At 35.5% G+C, this 22,783-nt stretch overlaps 1 pseudogene; it reads left to right on the forward strand.

Annotated features, from left to right (window-relative positions):
- Nucleotides 1-434: 434 nt before the first annotated feature.
- Nucleotides 435-20,910, forward strand: LOC117316658 (annotated as a pseudogene).
- Nucleotides 20,911-22,783: the final 1,873 nt, after the last annotated feature.

Consider the following 22,783-nt stretch of genomic DNA (forward strand, 5'->3'; position numbering starts at 1 on the left):
CAACAGACAAATTGGGTATTTAACTTTATGACTTGAACTAGTACACGAGCAAGCTATATAGGAACCTCCTGGTCACAAGAGACACAAATTTTCGATTCAACATATTGACTGAAATCGGTCAACAGGAATTCTTGTGCACAGGACTACATCTTGACTTGTGTCATATTACATAATTTATTCAAGATTTATGAAATTTTGAAGTGAAATATTTATCTTTGAAAAGTATATGTGGTGCTTGGTGACAACAACATCTTTTGAATTTGTGTTGAAAAGTTTGACATAAATTAACATAACATTAATTGATTTGAGTGTGATTTTATTTTCAACATGACTGAGTGGTGTGACCACAGATCGATTTATTGCTGTGACCATGGATTGACTTAACTACATATTTGTATAAGAAGACTGATCTTTTGAGGAAATTCCATGGAAATATTATATATATATAATTAATTCACAACATCTATAACAGTGCCATGATGTACCTGTAATGTGGATATATTGGAGTACACATCAAATAGAAGATTCATCATTTTAACTCTGAATTGACCAAGGAAATATATTTCTTTATATACATGATGGGGCTAAATACTCCCAAGGAAAGGGTCTTGAGATTTATCTCTAAAGATACGACAACACCTCGTCCTGTAAGTAATTAAAAGTCTATCTGTAATATAAGTAAACAGTCATGATCATCATGTTTTGATTTTAGACAGTCATCCATACCAATAAACAGGTACCTGCCTACACATGTGTGCGATATAATGTATGAAGTATTGTAGATTCTATACATTCATTATATTTTCATTTATTTGTTCTTGATCATGTCATTATATTTTCATTTATTTGTTCTTGATCATGCAGCATTGAACTGTTACAAGATGCTAGTTTACAGTTGATATGAATACAATTTGGATGACAGGTATAAATAGAATGTCACCCATTAATTATAAGGAGGCTAGCTTTGAGAAGAAGTCCTTTAACTATTTCAACATAATTGACCCTTACAGTCATTTGTTAGGTCAAGGTAATTCATTTTAACCAACTTTAATTTAACGCCCTTGGTCTCAGCATGCTACTGTCCTAATATCATGACCCTAGCTGGGTGGGCCTCTTATTACTTGAGTTGTTGTGAAAGATTTAACACTTTGATCCCTTTGACCTTGAATTTATATAGGTCAAGGTCATTCATTTGAACAAACTTGGTAGCCCTTCATCCCATCATGCTATACTGGTAATATCATTTTTGGGTGCCTCACTTCTTGGTCAGAATTGAAATTGTTTAAATGGAATAGTTGATGTTGAAGCATCATTTTTTATAGCCCAATCCCATGTTTGATTGTAGGGTAGTCTGGTGACACAGTGGTAACACATGTACATGTACACATGCATTTCACCTAGGCAGTCGGGGTTTGATTCCCTGATAGGACGTGAAAATGTATGGGGTCACCTGTCCGACCACGTGGGTTTTCCCCGGGTATTCCGGTTTCCTCCCACAGTAAGTCCCCTCGTGCACTCATCCGGACCAACAAGTGTGATTGATATAAGTTGTTTCACAATTGTTGTAAAATAAATAAAGTTGACATTTAAATCTACCTTAAATTCATATAACAAAGCTTTATTCTCAAATTTTCTTCCCGTACAATATGACCTGATAGCTTATGGTGCAGCAAGGAAGAATGATATGCCATGATCAGTGTTCTTGAACACATTTTTTCCTCTCAAAAATTAAAGTGAAGTCAGGGATTCCAGCCGATTTCCTTGGAATCTATTGATATTTTTTAATAGCTGGATACATTAGTGTTAGTTCTATAAGCCCTCTCCAATTTTGAACAGATAACACAGATTAGTGATCTTGAAGACCACAACCTTAACTTGATTAGGCTGTGGTCTTCAGGATCACTAATCTGTGTTAAGTTAAGTTAAGGTAACATCCAGAATTAAGCCTTTGTATTGTGTAATAAGACAAACTTTGATCTTTAAAACATCGATCTGTACTCGTTAACACCTTTTTCTATAGATTTGTGTTGGCACCTCGGTCTTATCTCCCGTAATATATATATAATGTATTACAAAACAGTAGCTGATCCTGGTACTACAATTATCTATGTAGTACATGTGTTCGTGAGCATGGCAGGAGGCGGTTTTTCTGGCTCCGATATCGATATTGACCACATAACTATAGATATAAAATCTCACACAAGTAATCCTTCTTACCGATATATATATATATATATATGTACTGTCCATATGTATTTTGATCTGCTTTGATAATATTTTCACAATACATTTGAATTCAAGGGACGTGATTGAGATATTGTGTTTATATTTGATGTGTATACCAGTCTACTGCAGTATACGAATATATATATATATAGTAGTGTCACAATGCATTTTCCATTTTGGAAATGTACCAAATTTCAAATAAACTTTGAACTGAAAATTATCTGATAAAAAAAACTATATAGATCTAGGTCTGTTACCAAACAATTGCATTATACACATGAACAATTTTTTTCACAACCTTATTTCTTTGTTGAGAATTCACGCTTCTGAATTCAGATGTTATATATCTTTAATTTATGTTTTGAAAATAAACATTGCATAATAGATTGAGAAACTAAAAATAAAGTACCTTGAAATTTCATAATTAGCAATAATCATGATAAAACTAGTTTAACTTCATAGATTGAAAAAATATGATCATTCTAATCCAAATTTTGCTGTTGCTGCTGCTGGGAGCTTCGTGTACTATCCCATCTCTCACAGGATATGAATTTATGAATTATAATTAATGCTGTGAGCCCAGCAAATAAAAAGGGCAGAAAAACAAATTAAACAAAATTTGTTCGTTAAATTATATAAATAAGGCATTGATTAATTGATTATGTTTAAAAGGGCCATGGTCAATTTTGTGTAACCCAATGCAAGTAAAATGTACGTGTTTTTCTATTATAATTACTTCGCCTATCATACATGTAAGCTCACATGATTTTTTTCCCCTTTAATGTTTGTGATTAAACACTTTAGAGCCAATACCAGTATATCATTTATCAGACAAGCCCTGTTGAAAGCCTAGATCCTAATCAGTATACGTCAGTAAAATATTCTGTGAACAATATTTATATATAACATCAGTAAAATATTCCGTAAAAAATGAAAAGTTAGAATTCTAATTACAATATCAATGTACCTATGTACTAAATTTTTCAATGCCTAATTTAAAAGTTAGAATTTCTTGTCACTTGAAATTAAAATAAACTCAAAATATTCTATCTTGACCATGGGTTAGATATTCCCAAGTCTCTTTTAATTTCAAAGTCAATTTATATCATATAAACTTTTGATGTGTACTACTTATATAAGTCGATCTACAACTAGTGGATGAGGTCACAATATAGCCTTAAAGAGTATATTTGCCTATATCATGTATATAATATATTGGAATATGATCATGATTGGTTGGTCAATTTTGGCACCTGCCCCATCCAAGTTAATCATTTGAGAATGCAGTTAATCTATAACTAGTTAGCTTTGTTGATGTGGGAGTACTTTTGTGTACATTAAATAATCGGTGTTAGTAAACAGCATGATTTATCACCTAGCAACAAATCACTTCAATTAGTTAATCTTACGATTTATGATCAGATTGTAATAAATTATCATAAATTATAATAAGTAATACTTAAAAATTATACTTAATATAAACATTATTTTTTATGAAAAAGATAATTTTGTAATTTCCATGAATCAAAATATTTAGCAGGTTACAATATGGTTTCTCAATTAAATTGAAGTTGATAAATATAGAATATAAAATTTACTTGAATATGCATACATACATATGTGTATATGTGTACATACTAAGGATACAGTATAAGCAGCTAAAATTATGAACCCATTCATTAATTAGCGGTAATTTTACTGAGTATAAGATTTTGATTTGCCAAATATTGGTTTGCGATTGGAGCTGGATACTTGTTGTAAAAATAATAATTTGGAAAATAGCCAAAGGTCTCCTCGGTTTAACATTATACATATGACTGTCATATATATAGTCATGTCATTAAATTAAATATCAACCTATTGTACTATGGTTTTCTATACAGGGAAGAAAGTAAATGCTCAGTATGTACATTTACACTAGTACTTTGTAGTTCAAGAATGTCCCAACACTTTATCACTAGCCCTCCACCTGTGGGCTGCGAGTTCAAAACCCACGTTGGGCTGCGAGTTCGAAACCCACGTGGGGCAGGTACCTGGTACTGACCGTAGGCCGGTGGTTTTTCTCCGGTTACTCTGGCTTTCCTCCACCTCCAAACCTGGCATGTCCTTAAATGACCCTGGCTGTAAAAAATAGGACGTTAAACAAAATAAACTAAAATTGTGGTTCAAGATGGTTACAGTTCAAAGGTACTAATATAGGATGCTTATATAATTAGAATCCTTTAGTTTCAAATGTAATGTTCACCACAAAGGAAGGATCTCTATTGAATACCACAAGTTATATCCTTCCACAAAGTTAACCATCTAAAAAAAAAATAGGAGTGTTGGTTCTACCTTTTGTAGTTAATTAATTTCTCATTGTGTAAGTTTTCATTTATCAAATGCCTGTCAGTCAAGATGTTCTTTTTCCATCTTCTGTGTTTTCTGTCCAGCAAACTCTTTCTTTCTTTCTTTCTTTTTTTCTTTCTTTCTTTCTTTCTTTCCTTTATTTATCCTTACAAAAAACCGTTGCAACAACTTTGAATGAAGGTGAATGTAGTGGTGTATAGATGAAATTTCATAGAAATTATTTTGTATATTGACATGAATATATTGTTTTTCATTGTAAAAAACCTCTTGAAGAAATAAAAGATTTAAAAAAAAGTTTTCATATATCTTGATGTTAAAGGAAATAATTCTAACATAAACCTCTTTTTTTTTTACCGTGAGGAACGGAACATTTTCTTATGAAGTAAGTAAATGTTGAGGAAATCACAATACCTATGACACTAGTACACCAGAAGAAATGCGAGTCTCTTTGATATAATTTCATGCCAGAGTTAAAATATGTAGTAAATATGGTATACAATATATATTTTTTTATTTCTGTAGGACTTAATACCATGCATGATGGGTGACCTTCTGGAATACTTTGAGGAGCGTGCCCGAGTGTTAGACAGTATGGCTCCAACTATCCAAACCTCGGCGGCCATGTGTAACCCTAACTTCATCTCGTGTATCACCTTCAGTGGCATCCCAATACTGCCTCCTGTGGTAAGTCAAAATTAGTCACAAAATTTTGTATCTCCTTGTTAACTGTACATGTTTACACAACCAAATTAAACTTTTCTCTACCCTACTTGACAGTTTAACAATCTGCATACTGTCACCAGTGGTAATATAAGTCACAATATGTCTCCAAACTTGTCTGTACCCTAGTTGACTCTAACCATCCCAAACTTTTCTGTACCCTATAGTTGACTGTAGACATCCCAAACTGTTCTGTACCCTATAGTTGACTGTAGACATCCCAAACTGTTCTGTACCCTATAGTTGACTGTAGACATCCCAAACTGTTCTGTACCCTATAGTTGACTGTAGACATCCCAAACTTTTCTGTACCCTATAGTTGACTGTAGCCATCCCAAACTTTACTGTACCCTATAGTTGACTGTAGACATCCCAAACTGTTCTGTACCCTATAGTTGACTGTAGTCATCCCAATAATTCCACCTGTGGTAAGTCACAATAAGTCTCCAAACTTTTCTGTACCCTATAGTTGACTGTAGACATCCCAAACTGTTCTGTACCCTATAGTTGACTGTAGACATTCCAAACTGTTCTGTATCCTATAGTTGACTGTAGACATCCCAAACTGTTCTGTATCCTATAGTTGACTGTAGACATTCCAAACTGTTCTGTACCCTAGCTATATAGTTGACTGTAGCCATCCCAATACTGCTCCCTGTGGTAAGTCACAACAAGTCTCCAAACTTTTCTATACACCCTTGTTTGCTGTCTAACCAAACTTGTAACTCAGTCAAATAGAAATGTCACTATCTTCGATTTTTAATGATATTGCATTAGATGAAGTGTATAGGCAGGCAAGTCTTAATATGTAAACATCATTAATTGAAAAATAGTGAATCGTACTTTTGTTACATCCAATAACCGTTAATGTCTTTAAAATCTCCACCCATGCAACAAATATCAGAAAGTATTCTTGTCAAAGTGATATATCAATTGATATTATCTGACCTTGCATGTGTGTATGAAATATTTCAGTTGACGGCACGTCGGCGTGAGGAAATGCAGGAATACAAACGCCAGGCCATGCGTCATGATTACCAGCGTAAGACAAGGCAACGTGAACAGATGAACAGGCGCCTTAGCTCTCTAATAAAGGACGTAGAGGTATATTGAACTTCATATCAGTCCCACTTACATCTCATTAGATTTCTAAAGGCTGTTCGTTAAGTATATTTTCTTAATTAGTGAAATTAAAAAGAAATAAATATATAAATAAAAAATAAATTGATAAATTTTTCTTAAAATAGTGATTTTTTTTTTTAAATCATTGTATAGTATTCCTGGTAAAGTAAGTATAATGATTTAATGTTCTGTTAAAAATATAGTAGAAAATGTTTATACAATTTTAGATAAATGTACTTCGTATTACCATTCATGTACACAACATAACAAAATACACACACTTTTTATCTTTTCTGTCATCAATTAATTAAAACCACAAAATGTATATTGCAACCAGTTCGCAGACACCTGTGTATATTTCGGTGTATGTTTCATATATTGTTCCATATTTCATATTCTGAATATTATACATTTAGTCAAAACAAAACTTCATTCTTCATTAAAAAAATTATAATACCTTATATTATTGTGTGACATTCTGATTTCATTATGCATTTTCAGAAAAGTTATTCGTTAAAGTCGAGGGTCAGCCTTCCTCGTACTGTTGGTCTGTCCAAACTGCTCGTAGGTGAAATCTGACATATATAAAATCCATATTATCTCTATATAAACATGTAGATGTATACACTTTGAATTTGATGTGGAGTTTTCTGTTTTTGGAATTTGGTGGTACGCTTTGGACATGATATATAATAATTGATAAACTTAAATTTGACTATTTTTGTAGTGTTAGTAGCGAAAAGATTTTCTGCGGACACATTTATCAATACTAGTTTCTTAATATAGACACTTAAGCTCTTAAAATCTTTTTTTTTTTCTTTATTTTTGTTACTCAAATAAGATCTTATCAATTTTCAAAAAAATTCAAGTCAAAATATTTATATATAATATACATTGTTATGTGAGAAACCTCACACATGCTAATTTATTGAAATTTTGAAAGATTAGATAATATTAAGCATAAAAAACTAATAAAACAATACATTCAATGTTTGCAACTACTGTGCATTGTTTTAAATTCATAAATGGAAAGAAAAGTCTTTTAAAAATTGTCCCAGAAAGTCTGTTTATCTTGAAACCCCAGTTACTTCCCCTGTATTGCAAAAAGGTGATGGATTAAAAATCGCAAATGAGTTATTAATCCCTGCACAATTGAATATACTATTTAATATGCCTACACACTGTTGATAATATATGAAAATATGTAGTATATATTTATCTGCCATAGATAAAATGACTGAACTCTTTCTTGTGTGTTGAATTGAACTTTGTAGAAAACTTCACATACTACAAGTATTATTGTTTCTGTACTAACACAAGTTTTATGATTTTATCGTAATAAGATAGTTTGTTTGTTGCTTGTGAACTTTTTGTCTAAATTACTGAAGCCTTATAATCAAGATTTGAAATTTTTGATGTATGTTTCAACGATTCTATGAAATATATGTTGGTTCTTAAAGTCATCTCTTTCAAATAAATTGTGTTGGTGATGTGAGGAAATTGAAAATACCATATATATTTTATATACTTTGCCTATTAAAATATAAAATTCTGCAATGAATGAATTTATCTTTGTTAAGGATGTCAGTTGCTTTACTTTGATATATAAATCTCTTCTTGCAAGGCATTCATATTAAATGTAAATGAAGTTCATAAGGGGAGATAACTGAAAAAGTTTTTAAGGGGGACAGGCAGCACATATATATAATGAAGTTATTAAAAATGTCATGATCATTCAGATAAAACAGCCATTTTCATAGTTTTCTATTGGTGCTACCCCCTGGCTACAATTATGACATAACATAATAGCCACACATAGGATGTCATTTACTGTCCTATAAATGACACTTCTTTCCTGTAAGTAAAATTTATATCGTGGCATTGCCATACAGCTGTGAATGGAATGGCATATTTCTTATGTGTTACAGTATGAGTAATAATAATTAATCATTGATAATGGTTCCTTGTCTGTTTCAGGAAAAGAAAGCATCCAGATGGACTGATTTGAAACAGTCAGAGGAACAGGAAGTTCCAACAAGGGACGTAACTCCAAAAACACAACAAGGCAAAAAGCAATCTACGAATTCAGCCATAGAAAATAAAACTAAAGACAAAGTTGAAAGGTCAAGTCGTTCAGCTGAGGTTAAATCTCGAATTCCTTCACCAGCACGTCGTCGACATCGATCCGGATCACAAGGCTCGGACGATGAAGTAAAAAGTGAAATGACAGTGTTGAAAAAGACCCGTAGACGAAGAACAAATTCTGAAGGAGAGAAAGACGACCCTAAAAGTGAGCCAATAAAAACCAAACAAAAGCTTCGAATTCCAGTGCCAGAAAAAAGTCGTAGAAACAGTGGTGCATCTCCGAAAACTAAGGTAGCAGCTCGTGGTGGAAACAGCATCGAGACTTTGAGAAGATCTAGTTCGTTGTCTTCCCTGCCAAATTTAGCCAAAATTCAAGGAGTGAATGCTCTGACAATACCCAAACCTCCCTCATCTCAGATGACTGAACAGCAACAGCTCAGACAGTTGTCACTTCGACATTACTCCAATTCTCAGCCTGACCTTCGTACACTCAGTGCGGAAAATATCAACTTTTCTCCACCGACCCGTCGCTCACACAGCAAGGATGACATCAGCAATCTGGATAATGTGTCAATGTCGCGGGACCACAGTATGTCCAATCCAGACTTACCACGATCTTCATCAAGCTCCAGCATCCCAAATGATGCAAATGGTGTCCTAGGTAAAAAATCTGGGAAGGATTCCACACAAATTTCTGGGAATTTCCACCAGGAGAGTAAAAATGTTTCAAATCAGAATGTTGATAGTAAAAAATCGAATGTTAGTGCCAAGTCAAAAGTGAATACAGAATCGGAACAAACAAAACAGGTTCAAAAGAAACAAACTAAAAATAGTTTACAAACAAATTCTAGAAATACAAGAACATCTGGACAATCGGAAACATCCGAGAGTGGAACAGTGAGTTCAGACTTTCCCTCATTAGAAGGATGTAGCTCTCTTCCTCATGAGATTGACGGATTACAATTTACCTCTGTGAGACAACAACACATTGGCCACACGCTGGACAAATTGTCTAAAGTTTTGAACATGGAAGAAACTCTTAGTACTCTAAACTCAACTTCAAGCAATGAGATTCAAGAAAACATTGCCCGACTTCGACAATCTGCTCAATCTTCACATGTTGCCCCTTCAACGCAGTCATCAATTCAAAGTCAGCACAGTTTTGAACGTGCTGGTGGTAGACGAAATAACGCCTCGCCTCAAACTGCTACTCAGAATCCAGCAGAAACGCCGTCGCCAAAAACATCCGACTCCAGTGCACCAGCGTCTACTCCCAGCTCGGCGGAACAGTCTTTTGGTAGCAACACCAGCGGTAGTAGTAATACGAATCATTCACGTGTTAGTGCTACATTCTACTTCCACGAGAAGCTCCGCAAGTTCGGTGACGGGGAGTCAATCCGGTGGTATGCCAAATCGCAGAATGAGTCCCAAAGGGATGAAAAATACAGTTCATTTTGCTCCCTTAGTGACAGAAATAAGTACGAGTGCTAGTCAATCTCTGGAAGATAAAATATCGACACGGAAGCTAGATGTCACTCCGACTAACAGTATGCAGTTTGATTCTGGTGGTCAAGGACAGACGAGTCAGACTGGACTGGACAGGATTGATCAGGTCAAGAGCAGGTCATCAGATAGTGGTACTGTACCTCCAAGTGTTCATGTTACTATCCCATCCTCAGAATCCATGTTGAGTAAAGTGGCTCTGAGTCCTGAAACAGATTCGCCCCAGACACCAGGCGATTGTCCAGTCAAAAACATGCCTTTTGAAACATACGGACAGCATTCAGATGGGGACATTAACACGTCGGACAAGGAAAACGAGTTCCGTGCTAAACCACACGGAAGATTAGAAGTCCCTGGCAGACATATTGATGTAGGCACAAGAGGACGTGTTGATCAGCTGTTGGTGGTATCACAGAACTCGGATGATGGTTCACAAACTAGTACTTTAAAGGGAAGCCAGGATCTTCTCGGAGAGCGGAGACCAGAGACCGACTTCCAGGGCGTCTCCGAGTCTCAGTCCTCAGAGAGGGTCAGGAATATCATTGCCAATATTCATAAAAATGTGAATCCAGCCCAGGGCCAACAAACAAGAGCTATAAATGTGAATCCCAGGATAGCTGCCCAATCGCAGCCCTGAAATGGAAACACTGAGAACAACTCAGGAATCTAGCCGTCCTGCTATCAGAGGGAACATACCGGTTGACATAACTGGGAAGGCCTCTCATGTATCGCAGAAGATTTACGATCTACAGCAGAATAACAAGGATGCAGCCCACCCAGTCTCCTATCAGCAAGCTCCACCTATTCTGACTCATCCTGTAGCCCACACTCATTCTGGTTCTTATCATCAAGCCCCGAATGCCAAGGCTGCTGAGAGATCTGGCAGTAGAGGGGACACTACGTAAGCTTGATATGGATGCCGGTGGTATCAATTTTATTCCCCCTAAAAGTGCACCTGGCGATTCGGATGGAGAAAGGGAAGCAAAGGCTGAACATATTCAAAAATACTTGAACCATGTACAACGTCATTCGCTTGAAACTGATGCAGACTCCACTGAAGCTTCAAAGCAATCAAATGTCAAAAATAGTTCTCCGGGTTCACAGTTTGATATACGTTCCACAATTCAGTCATTCACATCTAGTCTACAATCGTTGAGTCAGGCCGACGAGGAGGAATTGCTGAGGATACAAGCAATACACTTTGACAAATTGCGGCGACATCTGATTGAACAACAGAAGCAACAACTAGAGGAGTTGTTTGTCCACCAGCGACGGGAACAAATGGTGTTACAAACCGACATTGAGAAATACCAAGATCAGTTGCAAGAACAGGAGGAATTCCTTGCTAAAAATTCAGCCAGCTTCAACAGTGTCCCTGGTAGCCAACAGGTACAGTATACATCATTGTCTCAATTCTTAAAAGTTTAATAAGATTTTCTTGACATTTTTTGCTTTAAATGACACTTTATGAGATTTAAATTATTTGTTTTATCTCTGTTGTTTAGGTATTTGCTTTGGCAATGAGTTATTATGATAAATCAGAGTCTTAAATCATGAAATTTTGGAGAATAAAGTATTAATCCCTACAGTCAAATTCATCCTGAATATTTTGACAAACAGGATATGTTGTACAAATACTGTAAAATTTTATTTATTTGTTTGTGTTAACAGCTACCAGCGAACTACAGGCCATCCTTTCCAGATACAACACATCAGCCACCAGAAAACAGGGCGCTTCCAAGTCACTCACAGTCGAATCTACAGTCGAATCTACAGTCAAATGTTCCGCCACATTCACAGCCACATTCACAGCCACAATCACAGCCACATTCACAGCCACAATCACAGCCACATTCACAGCCACATTCACAGTCTAATTCATATTCACAGCCTTGCTCAAATTCACGTTCATTTTCACAGTCTGATTCACAGTCATTTTCTCATCCACAGTCTAATTCACAGTCCTACACTCAACCAAATTTTCACCCTGATCCACAGTCTCATCAGCCTCAGCCAAATCATCCTCATCACCAGTCTCAGCCTCCGTATCAGCATCCAATCTCCCAGCAACCTCATCATGGAAACATCTCACAGCAACCTGATCCAGCACACCAAGCCTACGCTCAAAACTATCCTTATCTGGAACAGTACGTCCAAAGGACGAACATGCATACTGGATACCCACAACAGCAACATGCCCCCTACAATGCAGCATATTCGGCAGACCATGGAAGTTACCCTCATGGTCCGTCACATGCGTACACAGGGGCTGCCCTGGCTCAGTATGTACAGCAATCTAACTATCATCAGCCCAAGGATATACAAGATCCGAACTATTTTAGACAGCCTCCCGCCCAGCACCAACCTCCCGACACCGTCCAACATCATGATCCACCACCCCCAAAGTATTCCCAGCATAATCCACACCGAGCTCAGGGCAATCCGTACGATCCACAACAGAATGTTCGTGATCCACGGCACCTGCCATCCAATCCACATGGGGATTCGTACCATTCTCCGCCTCATGACGATGCCAACACAAGTCACCAGTACTCATACTGTACCAAGCCCTAGTCTGCATTACAATCCGCGAGATAACGGTTCGGACATCAGCACCTTCAGTAAAGCCACGCCAAAACAGAGCCTCACTTTCAATAATCACTCAACACCTACACCAAAGATGCACAAACCAGTACTACGGTCACCAGTCAAACAGCCGTCACTTCCTGTTTCTGACCAGCATGTGGTTGTACCTGAATCGGTGAGTAAAATTATTGTGAATAAATATTTTTGTAACTCATTTCATCTCATTGAAATTAGAAAGTAATGTTATTCCTCTTCTTATGCCCCTGCCATGAAATGGGTTAACCATGTCTGTCCTGTCCTGTCCTGTCCTGTCCTGTCCCGTCCCCTCCCTTCCGTCCCATTCCAAAGCAATGTACAGTGTATATAGTACGTAACTAGCTAATCTCACGAACTGCTGTTGCGATCTTCACCAAACTGTGTTTCGGAATGTCAAGTGACAGTGGGGGCATTTACAGATATTATGTAGTTATTTTTATTGTTAATAAATCACCAATATTTCTGGCTTATCGAAAACATGAGGAAAATCTTCCTAGCTTTCATTTTCCCAATTTATGCAGATCTAGACATATTGCCTGCTGGAAAAACTGTAGACAGGAAAGAACATTATATGTGATACTTCCTCAGATGGCGAGATCTTACTATTCACTCTGATGTTTATCACTAAAAATGCCCTCAGTGACAATATATACCATTATAATATGTGCATAGAAAAATTGAGTACTGTTAAAATACTTATTTTAGTGGACTCAAATTTTAGCGCATTAGCAAATTTCAACAAATTAGCACAATGTTTGCTGTAGAAAACAGTAAGAGTAGCAGAATGTTTTCAGCACAAAAAAGTGCTCAAATAAGATAACCACTAATATACCGACATTTACACTATTTGAGAATCATTGAGGTTAAAGAAAAAAGAATGAACTATATTCTGTCAACTGAAAATAAGTAACATACTCTGTAATAACGATTGTTAGTTATTTCAGCAACTTCATTGCTTACATTCTATTTAATTTACTCCAGGCGTACAATGCCAAACTAAAGCGATGTTTTGATCGACTGTCGGCTTGTGTCAAAGGCTACCTTACACGGAGACTTCTACGCACAGAGAAAGTCCAGGAGATCCTCAAAACAATTAAGGTACACAAAATATGAAGTGAAATTTTTGCTTATTTCTCAATTTACTGTATTTATCCAGCAATGCCCATATTTGGCATAAGCCCATGTTTAATAATAAGCCCACCTGTATGTGAGGCAGTTCAATGCCAGTAAGTAGAATTTCTCTGCCCTGTAATACAAGGGTAACCCTGAGACAAGAAGTAGAGAATTTTGTTCATCACAGTTACATGATATGTAACTCATATTCAATATAATTGAAAAGTCACAAATTATTTTCTCTGTTTAAGACTGGTAAATTTCAAGTTGAACGATACATTGTTCACTACCAAGGTAATAGTTTTGCTTCATTTGCTTATGACGTCACAAACGTATACCTAGAATAGTTACACATGTGACTTGCATCATGACATAGGTGTAAAAGATGAATATTTGGTTTTTTAGGATACTAAAGATTTTGCGTGGCAGTTCCAAGCAGAAACGCCAATAAAGCGAGGAGATTTCTCCAGTTCTGATAGACATCTGTTGGACAGGATTATAGCTCAGGTAAGTAACATTTTAAAAACAGCATAGCAAAATAAATTTTGAATTCTTCAACTCGGGAAAAAAAATTTGATCCCTAATGAACTATGGCTTTCCCTCTATCTACCAATCACCCTTTTTATGTCCCTCCATTTATAAAGAGGGGAATAATGTGTCCCATCCTGTCTGAAATCAACATTACCACGCTAACAACCCATGTCATGTCCTTTTGTGATTTTATGAATTTTCATGCATATATGAGAATACCATGAATGAGTTCACCTCTTGGAGTTCCAATTCAAGACCAAGGTCAAGGACACTGTTACTATTTATAGTCAATCATCAACAGCAAATTTTTTACTAAATACAGAGATCATATATACAGAAATACTAACAGAAGATACAAATTGTATCATGGTTGCTATACATAGCTCATACATTAATTTTCAGTTGTTTGAAGGCAGTGTACAGTACAGCTTGTAAATATTGATTCATTAAAATAAATTATGGATGTTTTCTGCATTTTGGTGTTTATAGCTGCAGGCAGCTCTGCTGGACATCCACGAGATTTTCTTTGAAATTCCTGTTTGGGAGAGGATGAGTTTGATTGCCCAGTCCCGCCAGGCCAAACAGGAGAGACGCCTCAGGGAAAGTGTAAGTTTATATTGTACGATAGTTAACTAGATTAATTGTGATGTTGCTAATTAACGTTAACTGGATTTCTGATTCCCTTTATTGTATGGAATGCTTAATATATACAGTGTAATTATAAACACCTTTTGCATTTTGAGACTTTTCTTGAAATTTTATCATTTAAAATGTTTTATAATAATACAAAAGAATTTTTAACATGGAATTATACAGTCATGATGTACATAGCAGCTTAATAGTTACATGAGAAATAAGATCAGTGATGAGTGTTAAAGCTCTACCCAGAGTTAATTCTATAATTGTGTTCTTTTTGTTGACAGGCTGGGACTCGATCAAGTGTGTCCAGTTCTCAGCCAAGGATCAGTTCTGCGACACTCAAAGCTATTGAACGCAAACGCAAGCAGTATCCTTTTTTAAAAAGAATTTGTGTCTAATCAGAACTTCAAACTATGATTCTCTGAAAATTTGGAATCTTTCTGGAATAAGAAAAGGCAAAATTAGGATAGGAATGTCACTAATGAGTCATTATTGCTCTTGACCTTCGACCTCAGAGAAGAGGAAGTTACAACGTCAACAGACTCGAGACCTCGGTCAGCTCCGCCTCCTGCTGATAATACGGTACCACATTCCTCCCATGGCAGTGCCCCATCTCAGACTGGGGTGACGACTCAGGCACGCATGAACTCCCAAAACAATGTCCGGCCAAACACACAAGTGAATGCCACAAATATGGATCAACGGTAAATATATAATATTTTTAAAATGTCAGTAATTTTATTTGGCCATAAATGGTTACATTTTTGCAAGAATTTGATCTCCCAAATATTTTTGAAGGAAAAGTCCTAACCTATTAGAATACATATTGTAAGTGAAAATTAACACACCGTATCAAATAAGGAAATCGAGTGTGAATCTATCAATGAGAGGTGTAAGCTAATAATCACAGTCAACTTTTATGACTTTGTATGGAGAAGATTCGAGCGTTCCGAATTTCTACTCAGAAACACCAATTCTTTTTGGGTGGCCCTTTTGGGGTTGCCAGAAAATATATATATTTGGCCCTCTCCTCAAACAACTATGGGGTAAAAATGATGCACATATCTGTCTTTTGTTAGCCACTCATAAGTTTTGGTCAGACAAACATTCATAAACCTTTACAAATATCTAGAAATCTTAGATAACTAAAATTTTGATTTAAAACAAAATTGGAGAACTTTATTTCTTATATTTGGATTAAAAAAGAATGAGACTCCCTACAAAAATAGGGAGGTTTGTGGAGTTTGTTGAATTTGTAAAGAATAAAAAATTGATTTTCTGTTTTCATTATTCACAGAGCTTTGAGGCCTCTACCAGGTCAAGGTCAAAGTAGCCAAACCCAAGGTCAGACATCAAAGATAACCACAAGGTGAGTCGCAGAAGTGATTACCTACCATGCATATTCTCATGTGTGTTAAATTTACTTGACCAGAAGTTTTTATGCAGTTTTTCATTTAAAGAAAGGTATGTTGGCAAATATTTTTCAATGAAAAATGAAGCAATGTATCTGTGCGTTTAGTACCAATTATAGCTTACCTTGAATTTATGTTATGCTTTACATGTGATGTATGGTATAAATCATGTCTTTCCTGGATATTTCCAGAAGTGGGAGTTATTCTCAGTTTGAAAAGAAGTTGTTTGTATATCCACAGACTTGTATTATACCTAATTCTGTGGTATATCAATATCTTCATTTTAATCAAATCTTAGTAAGTGCTGCTTAATACAAGGTTTGTAATAGCTGAATCATATGGTGTCGAAAAATTACACATTTTCATATGGTAGTGCACTCTGGCACTACAATTGTCCAAATTTTCTGACGATCTTGCTATGCAGTTACATCGCCGCAAGGCAGCTTTAAACTAAAGGTGATATTAACATCAGAACCTGTCAGATTAGCACTACACAAGACATGGTGTCAGGTTCAGAGGAAACTCAGGCTAGGTTTGGAAGAACTGTCTGTTCTTTGAGGAGGAGTAATACTCACATTAATTGTTGACAACATTTGCTTCTTACTTTGTCGTCAAAATTGATAATTTTAAATGTCAACCTTAGGTTTCTTTTAAATTTCCAATTGAAAGTTCCTGAATTTTTATGGCTAGATCATCAAATGTGTACACTACTGACTTTATTTTTTCCATTTGAAGGCCAAAAGAGCGACCCAAGACTACATCTAACCAGACGTCTGGAAATACAGCGCCCCATCCATACCTCATCGCCAAGTCAAAAAAATCCAGTATCCCTGCAGTCCGAGGTATGTAAACCTACATATATATTAATGACCAATATTTTGTGATAAATATTGCGTATGCGAATTAAAAGAAACCAGCAGCTTATAACAGAAACCATTTAACACATTTCATTTGGTAATGTGTGTTTATAATTTTGTCAAAGCCATTTCAAATGACTCCTATATGCCCGGTAGTGTGAATATTGAAATTTTGTGAATTTGTGTCTTCATGTGATTTTTGTAAATAAAAGCAGAAATATAAACTAAAAATATGGGCAGTAGTTGGTAAGGATTAGATAATTGAAATTTTTAATAGCAATTATTGTATCTGATTTTGGGGGTACATTTATATTTTATTGAAAATTTGAAATTTTCAATATATATTTTAGAATCCTACATCTTCATATTTCAGGCTCATATGTTTGAGTTAACAAAGGTACTAGATTTCAACTGTTTGAAGTACGTAGATGTTTGTGAAAAAATATCTGAACAAACTAAAGTTTGGAAAAATCAACATGCGTCTGTACTGACATAAACAAAACTCATTATTTTGTATCATTTTACAAGATCATACTAAAAATGAAATTTCCATTATTTTAGAATATAGTCATTATTTTATACTCATTATTTTGAGTTGGTGAGTTTTTGTTTTCACCCAAATCATTAAATTATTATTTCTGTGTGTTTTGATTTAAGTGATTTAACAATATACACTATGTACATTCATTTGAGAATTATAATATTGGCCAGCTAAATTCTTGGAATTTTTCATAAATTCATAGCATCTTCCTAACAGTTTGAAAACATTAAATCATCATCATTTGTCTCTAAACTCATGAAATCTGTTCTGACGCAAAAACATGGGGTTTTATCGTTAGTATTTACACCTTGTACAATAGTTAAATACATTTGGAACATTTAATATTTACTAAATTCAGTGTCAAGGTTAGAGTGTTAAGTCAAGCTCATTGCTTTGTCAACTGTACATGTGTGGTATATATTTTACAGTCTGCTTGCTACCAGAAGATGTATAATGAGATTTGTGTTATTATTGACGTAATATTTAACATCCAGCGATAAGGTTAGCCACAGAAGACATCAGATTATCTTGCTATCGACTACATACATATATGTATTTAATGATTAGGAGTGATATATTTTCTTTTCCTTCCTCATGGATTTTTGGAAAAGCATCCACAACCGCACAATCTTAAAATTATATTTTGATTCCATTTCAAAACTTTTGCAAAATAACTTAAAGTTTCATAACAGCCAAAAGTGAAATAAAGTTTATTAAGATTTACCTCAATGAAGTCTGAAACTATCCTAGTCAAGATATTTGGTCTACTAGCCTAGATTTCTTTTTAAATAAATATAAATTCAATTTTTTTTTTTTTCTAAAGAAACTGTTATGATTATGAAAAATATTTATACTTGAGGATTTTATGTTTTATATGATGTCTATTTACAGACAAATTATCTAACAAAACAGCTACCCATACAAAGTCATCCGGAACATCATCATCAACAGCAACAACTGCAGCCAAGAATAAACCAGTGGGGTCAAAGGTCAAACCTAAAATAACAGACAAAGCTTCCAAAGCCTGGAGAGGTTGAACAAAGGGGAGAGAACTGTGTAGCAGCTGTAATTTGATAACGGCCAAGTCTGCACCCATTTGAATTGGATTCAGTGATACCAAATCAATATTTCTTCACTTAAGATTCGGAAATGCTTAGAGAAATTAAATAAGGGAGATAACTGCAATTTGATAAACTCAAAGTGGGCAACCTTTCACAGTGAACTGTGAACAATAAACATTGTTTTAACTTTATTTAACCTCCAATCATTTCTGAATGTTGATTTACAGCACTTTAAAAGAAGAGTTTATCTTTTTTATTTTATTTTTTTTGAGTCGGAAGATTACAAACAGAATAGGATAGGACTTTTGACCTTGAAAACAGTTAACATCATAATTCTGACATCTGTGGTGAATAATTCTGATAATTTCATGACAGACCATTCACATCATTTAAGGAATGAAATTTATCTTTTCCAACATTTATGAGGTCATAACAACATTTGCTTCTGGACATATTCCATGAATTTTGTTACCCGTGGTAACACTGTCCCCGACATTACTACACACTGTGATGAGGCTAATGTTGTTATGAAAAATTAAAACAATTTTTGCCAGTGCTTTCAAATAAATAAACCGTCATGTTAATTTCCTACAATGTTGATATGTGTAAGACTTTGTTCTTCATATTTGACTCTCTCTCCTTATATCACCACCATTCTCATGTGTTCAGTGTTCACTGCTGTTAAGATAGACATTTTTATGAAGGTGAGAAAACCCTTCAACAACAAATGTGGAATTACATTTTCTGATGTGTATGTGTGAAGGGTGTGGAAAAAACAAGGGAGATAATTTGCTCAGAGTACTTTTGACCAGGAAAACATTCTCTCTTGGTGTTTCTGACTCTTTATATAAATGTTTGGTTTTAAATTATCTATATTTTTCTGATTCACTCTAGATTGTATATTGATAAAACAATTTTTTTGAAAAGATGGTAAAATTATAAAACTGATATTTGGGGCCTACTCTTAAAGTTTTTGTGTAAATCATTGAGATCAGATTGGAAAAAAAATACCCATTACACAATACAAAATTTAATATCATCCCTAAGTTCAGAAATTCAGTGATTTTTTCTGTAGATCATTAGAATAAATCAGTGTCTTTTTAAAAGTAATACTTATTAAATAAAATATTTCTCATAAAGTGTTCCAGATTTACCATGCGAAATATAAAAATGTCTGTTCATGGTATGCTCTAAGAATAGGAAATGTTATATCATACACAGGCAAAATGTCTTGAGGTAAATTTGACCTGAACAAAATATTGACCTGAAATCAATATGAAATCGACCTGAAATTGACCTGAAAATGACATGAAATTGACTTGAAATCGACCTGAAGACACTTTGCCTGTGTACCTTCTTGAAAGAAATTGTAAATCTATATATGATTACATCGGGATGACAGCAATTCTTCATTTGTGTCACCTAAACATCTTCAGGTAAATCACATCATTGTTCATTCCATATTTGTGATAGGCATTTTATATGGAAACTGGGGCTGCAGTATAGCTATAGCTCAGTAGAGTATTGGACAGTGTAACCTCAAGCAAAGGTCAAAGGTGGATGCTTGATCCCTACCTGGGGTGGTTAGTGTTTCTCATGGAAGCTGAGATCACCGATCATCCTGTTTTGGTTATGTCCAGTGAAGTAGCCACCAGCTACTACAAGGAGAGAGCCTCAAAATAACCCTGACGGTTCACGGAGCAATAAACCTAGCAAATTACCATTATGGAATTCAGCATCATTTCTACAAAGAAATGAGATCAAAGTACGAGGGGTGTAGATATATATATGGAGTCTGTGTTACTCTGAAGTTTTACTGTGATAAAATTACTTTGACTATGATACTGTTGTTGTACAGGTAATGTGTGTGTAAATATGGTGAACCCAACATGGAGATTCATTCAAAGGTCGCTCTCCAATAAATCGTACAATAGAATGAATCTCCAGTGTTGAGCTCACAGTTTTTACACACACAGACTTTGCAAAGAGAAGTAAATTTGTTTCCCAGTGAAAACAATTTTCGCACAATGTACTATTTGTATAAAGCTATGAACAAAGATATAGAATGTTATTTATATTGAGAAAAAATAAATCTATTCATAACAATGAATAGTAAATGTTGCTTTTTACTTATTTTGTTGTTGTTGTTTTTATACGCCCAACGAAAGAAGGGACGTATTATGTTATCATGTTGGCGGGCGGTCGGGCGGGCAGGCAGGCACGCACATATGTTGTCCGGACCATAACTCCAATACTACTCGACCCAGGCTCTCAATACTTGACACAAATATACATCTTGATGAGCCGGAGCATTACAACCTGTGAAACTAACCCCTTCCATGTGTCAAATATTGCATCGGGCGTATGTTGTGGCCCTCCAACGGGCAAAATTACTGTAAATCCCCCACGAATATTATCAACTATTATAGAGTATATCATAGATTAAATTATCATTGCAGCATTTTACCCTATGAGGCCTGTCTGTATTTAAAACATTACTTGGGTATACTCGTATAGGATATAGAAGTTGCGCCAATACATATTGTCAACTGTGGATTTGTTGAGCCATTGATGTTTGAGAGCACAGGGGCTTGGAACGATTTTATAAATGATAGTCCATATATATAAGTATTATAGTGACTATCAAACATATATTGACTATCATTTATAAAGTCGTGCCAACCCCCTGTGTTTGGGAGTGATTGTAAGCTATACTTGCTGGTTACCATTTGAAAAACTCTAAAAAGCCTCTAGAATTCTTCTCTATTTTCCAGCTTGCCAGCTATAAAATGTTTTATTAGGTCACCTGAGACGAAGTCTCAGTTGACCTATTGCCATCGCCTTTTGTCCTGCGTCGTAAACAATTTACATTTTCAACTTCTTCTTAAAAACTGCTGAACTAAATTCAATGAAATTTTACAGGAAGCTTCCATGGCTGAGGGTGAACCAAAATTGTGAATTATATGGTCCCCACCCCCCAGGGGCCTGAGGGGCGGGGCCAAAAAGGGTCAAATTGACTAAAACTTCAAAAATCTTCTTCTCTACTCTCAGATAAGGTGGAATCAAACACTCTTCATAGATGAAAGGGTCTTAAGGTGCTTTACCAAAATTGTGAATTTCATGACCCTGGGGTCTCATGTTTGCCCCTGGGGAGGGGGTAAACTTTACTATAGTTTATATAGGGAAATCACATTTTTGACTATTATTTGTTGGATTTGTATTGGAATTCATTCTAACTTGTATCAAATTATCAGCATGGGATGACACTTTGATGGTATGTACATGTTGGCCCTAGTTGACCCCCAGGGGCTGGTGGGCGGGGCCAAAAAGGGTCAAATTGACAAAAATTTCAAAAATCTTCTTCTCTACTCTCAGATATGGTAGAATCAAATACTCTTCATAGATGGAAGGGTCTTAAGGTGCTTTACCAAAATTGTGAATTTCACGACCCTGGGGTCTCATGTTTGCCCCTGGGGAGGGAGTAAACTTTACTATAGTTTATATAGGGAAATCACATTTTTGACTATTATTTGTTGGATTTGTATTGGAATTCATTTTAACTTGTATCAAATTATCAGCATGGGATGACACTTTGATGGTATGTACATGTTGGCCCTAGTTGACCCCCAGGGGCTGGTGGGCGGGGCCAAAAAGGGTAAAATTTACAAAAATTTCAAAAATCTTCTTCTCTACTCTTAGATATGGTAGAATCAAATACTCTTCATAGATGGAAGGATCTTAAGGTGCTTTACCAAAATTGTGAATTTCATGACCCTGGGGTCTCACGTTTGCCCCTGGGGAGGGGGTAAACTTTACTATAGTTTATATAGGGAAATCACATTTTTGACTCTTATTTGTTGGATTTGTATTGGAATTCATTCTAACTTGTATCAAATTATCAACATGGGATGACACTTTGATGGTATGTACATGTTGGCCCTAGTTCACCCCCAGGGGCTGATGGGCGGGGCCAAAAAGGGTCAAATTGACTAAAATTTCAAA

Source organism: Pecten maximus, chromosome 1 (genome assembly GCF_902652985.1).
Source record: "Pecten maximus chromosome 1, xPecMax1.1, whole genome shotgun sequence".
NCBI lineage: Eukaryota > Metazoa > Mollusca > Bivalvia > Pectinida > Pectinidae > Pecten > Pecten maximus.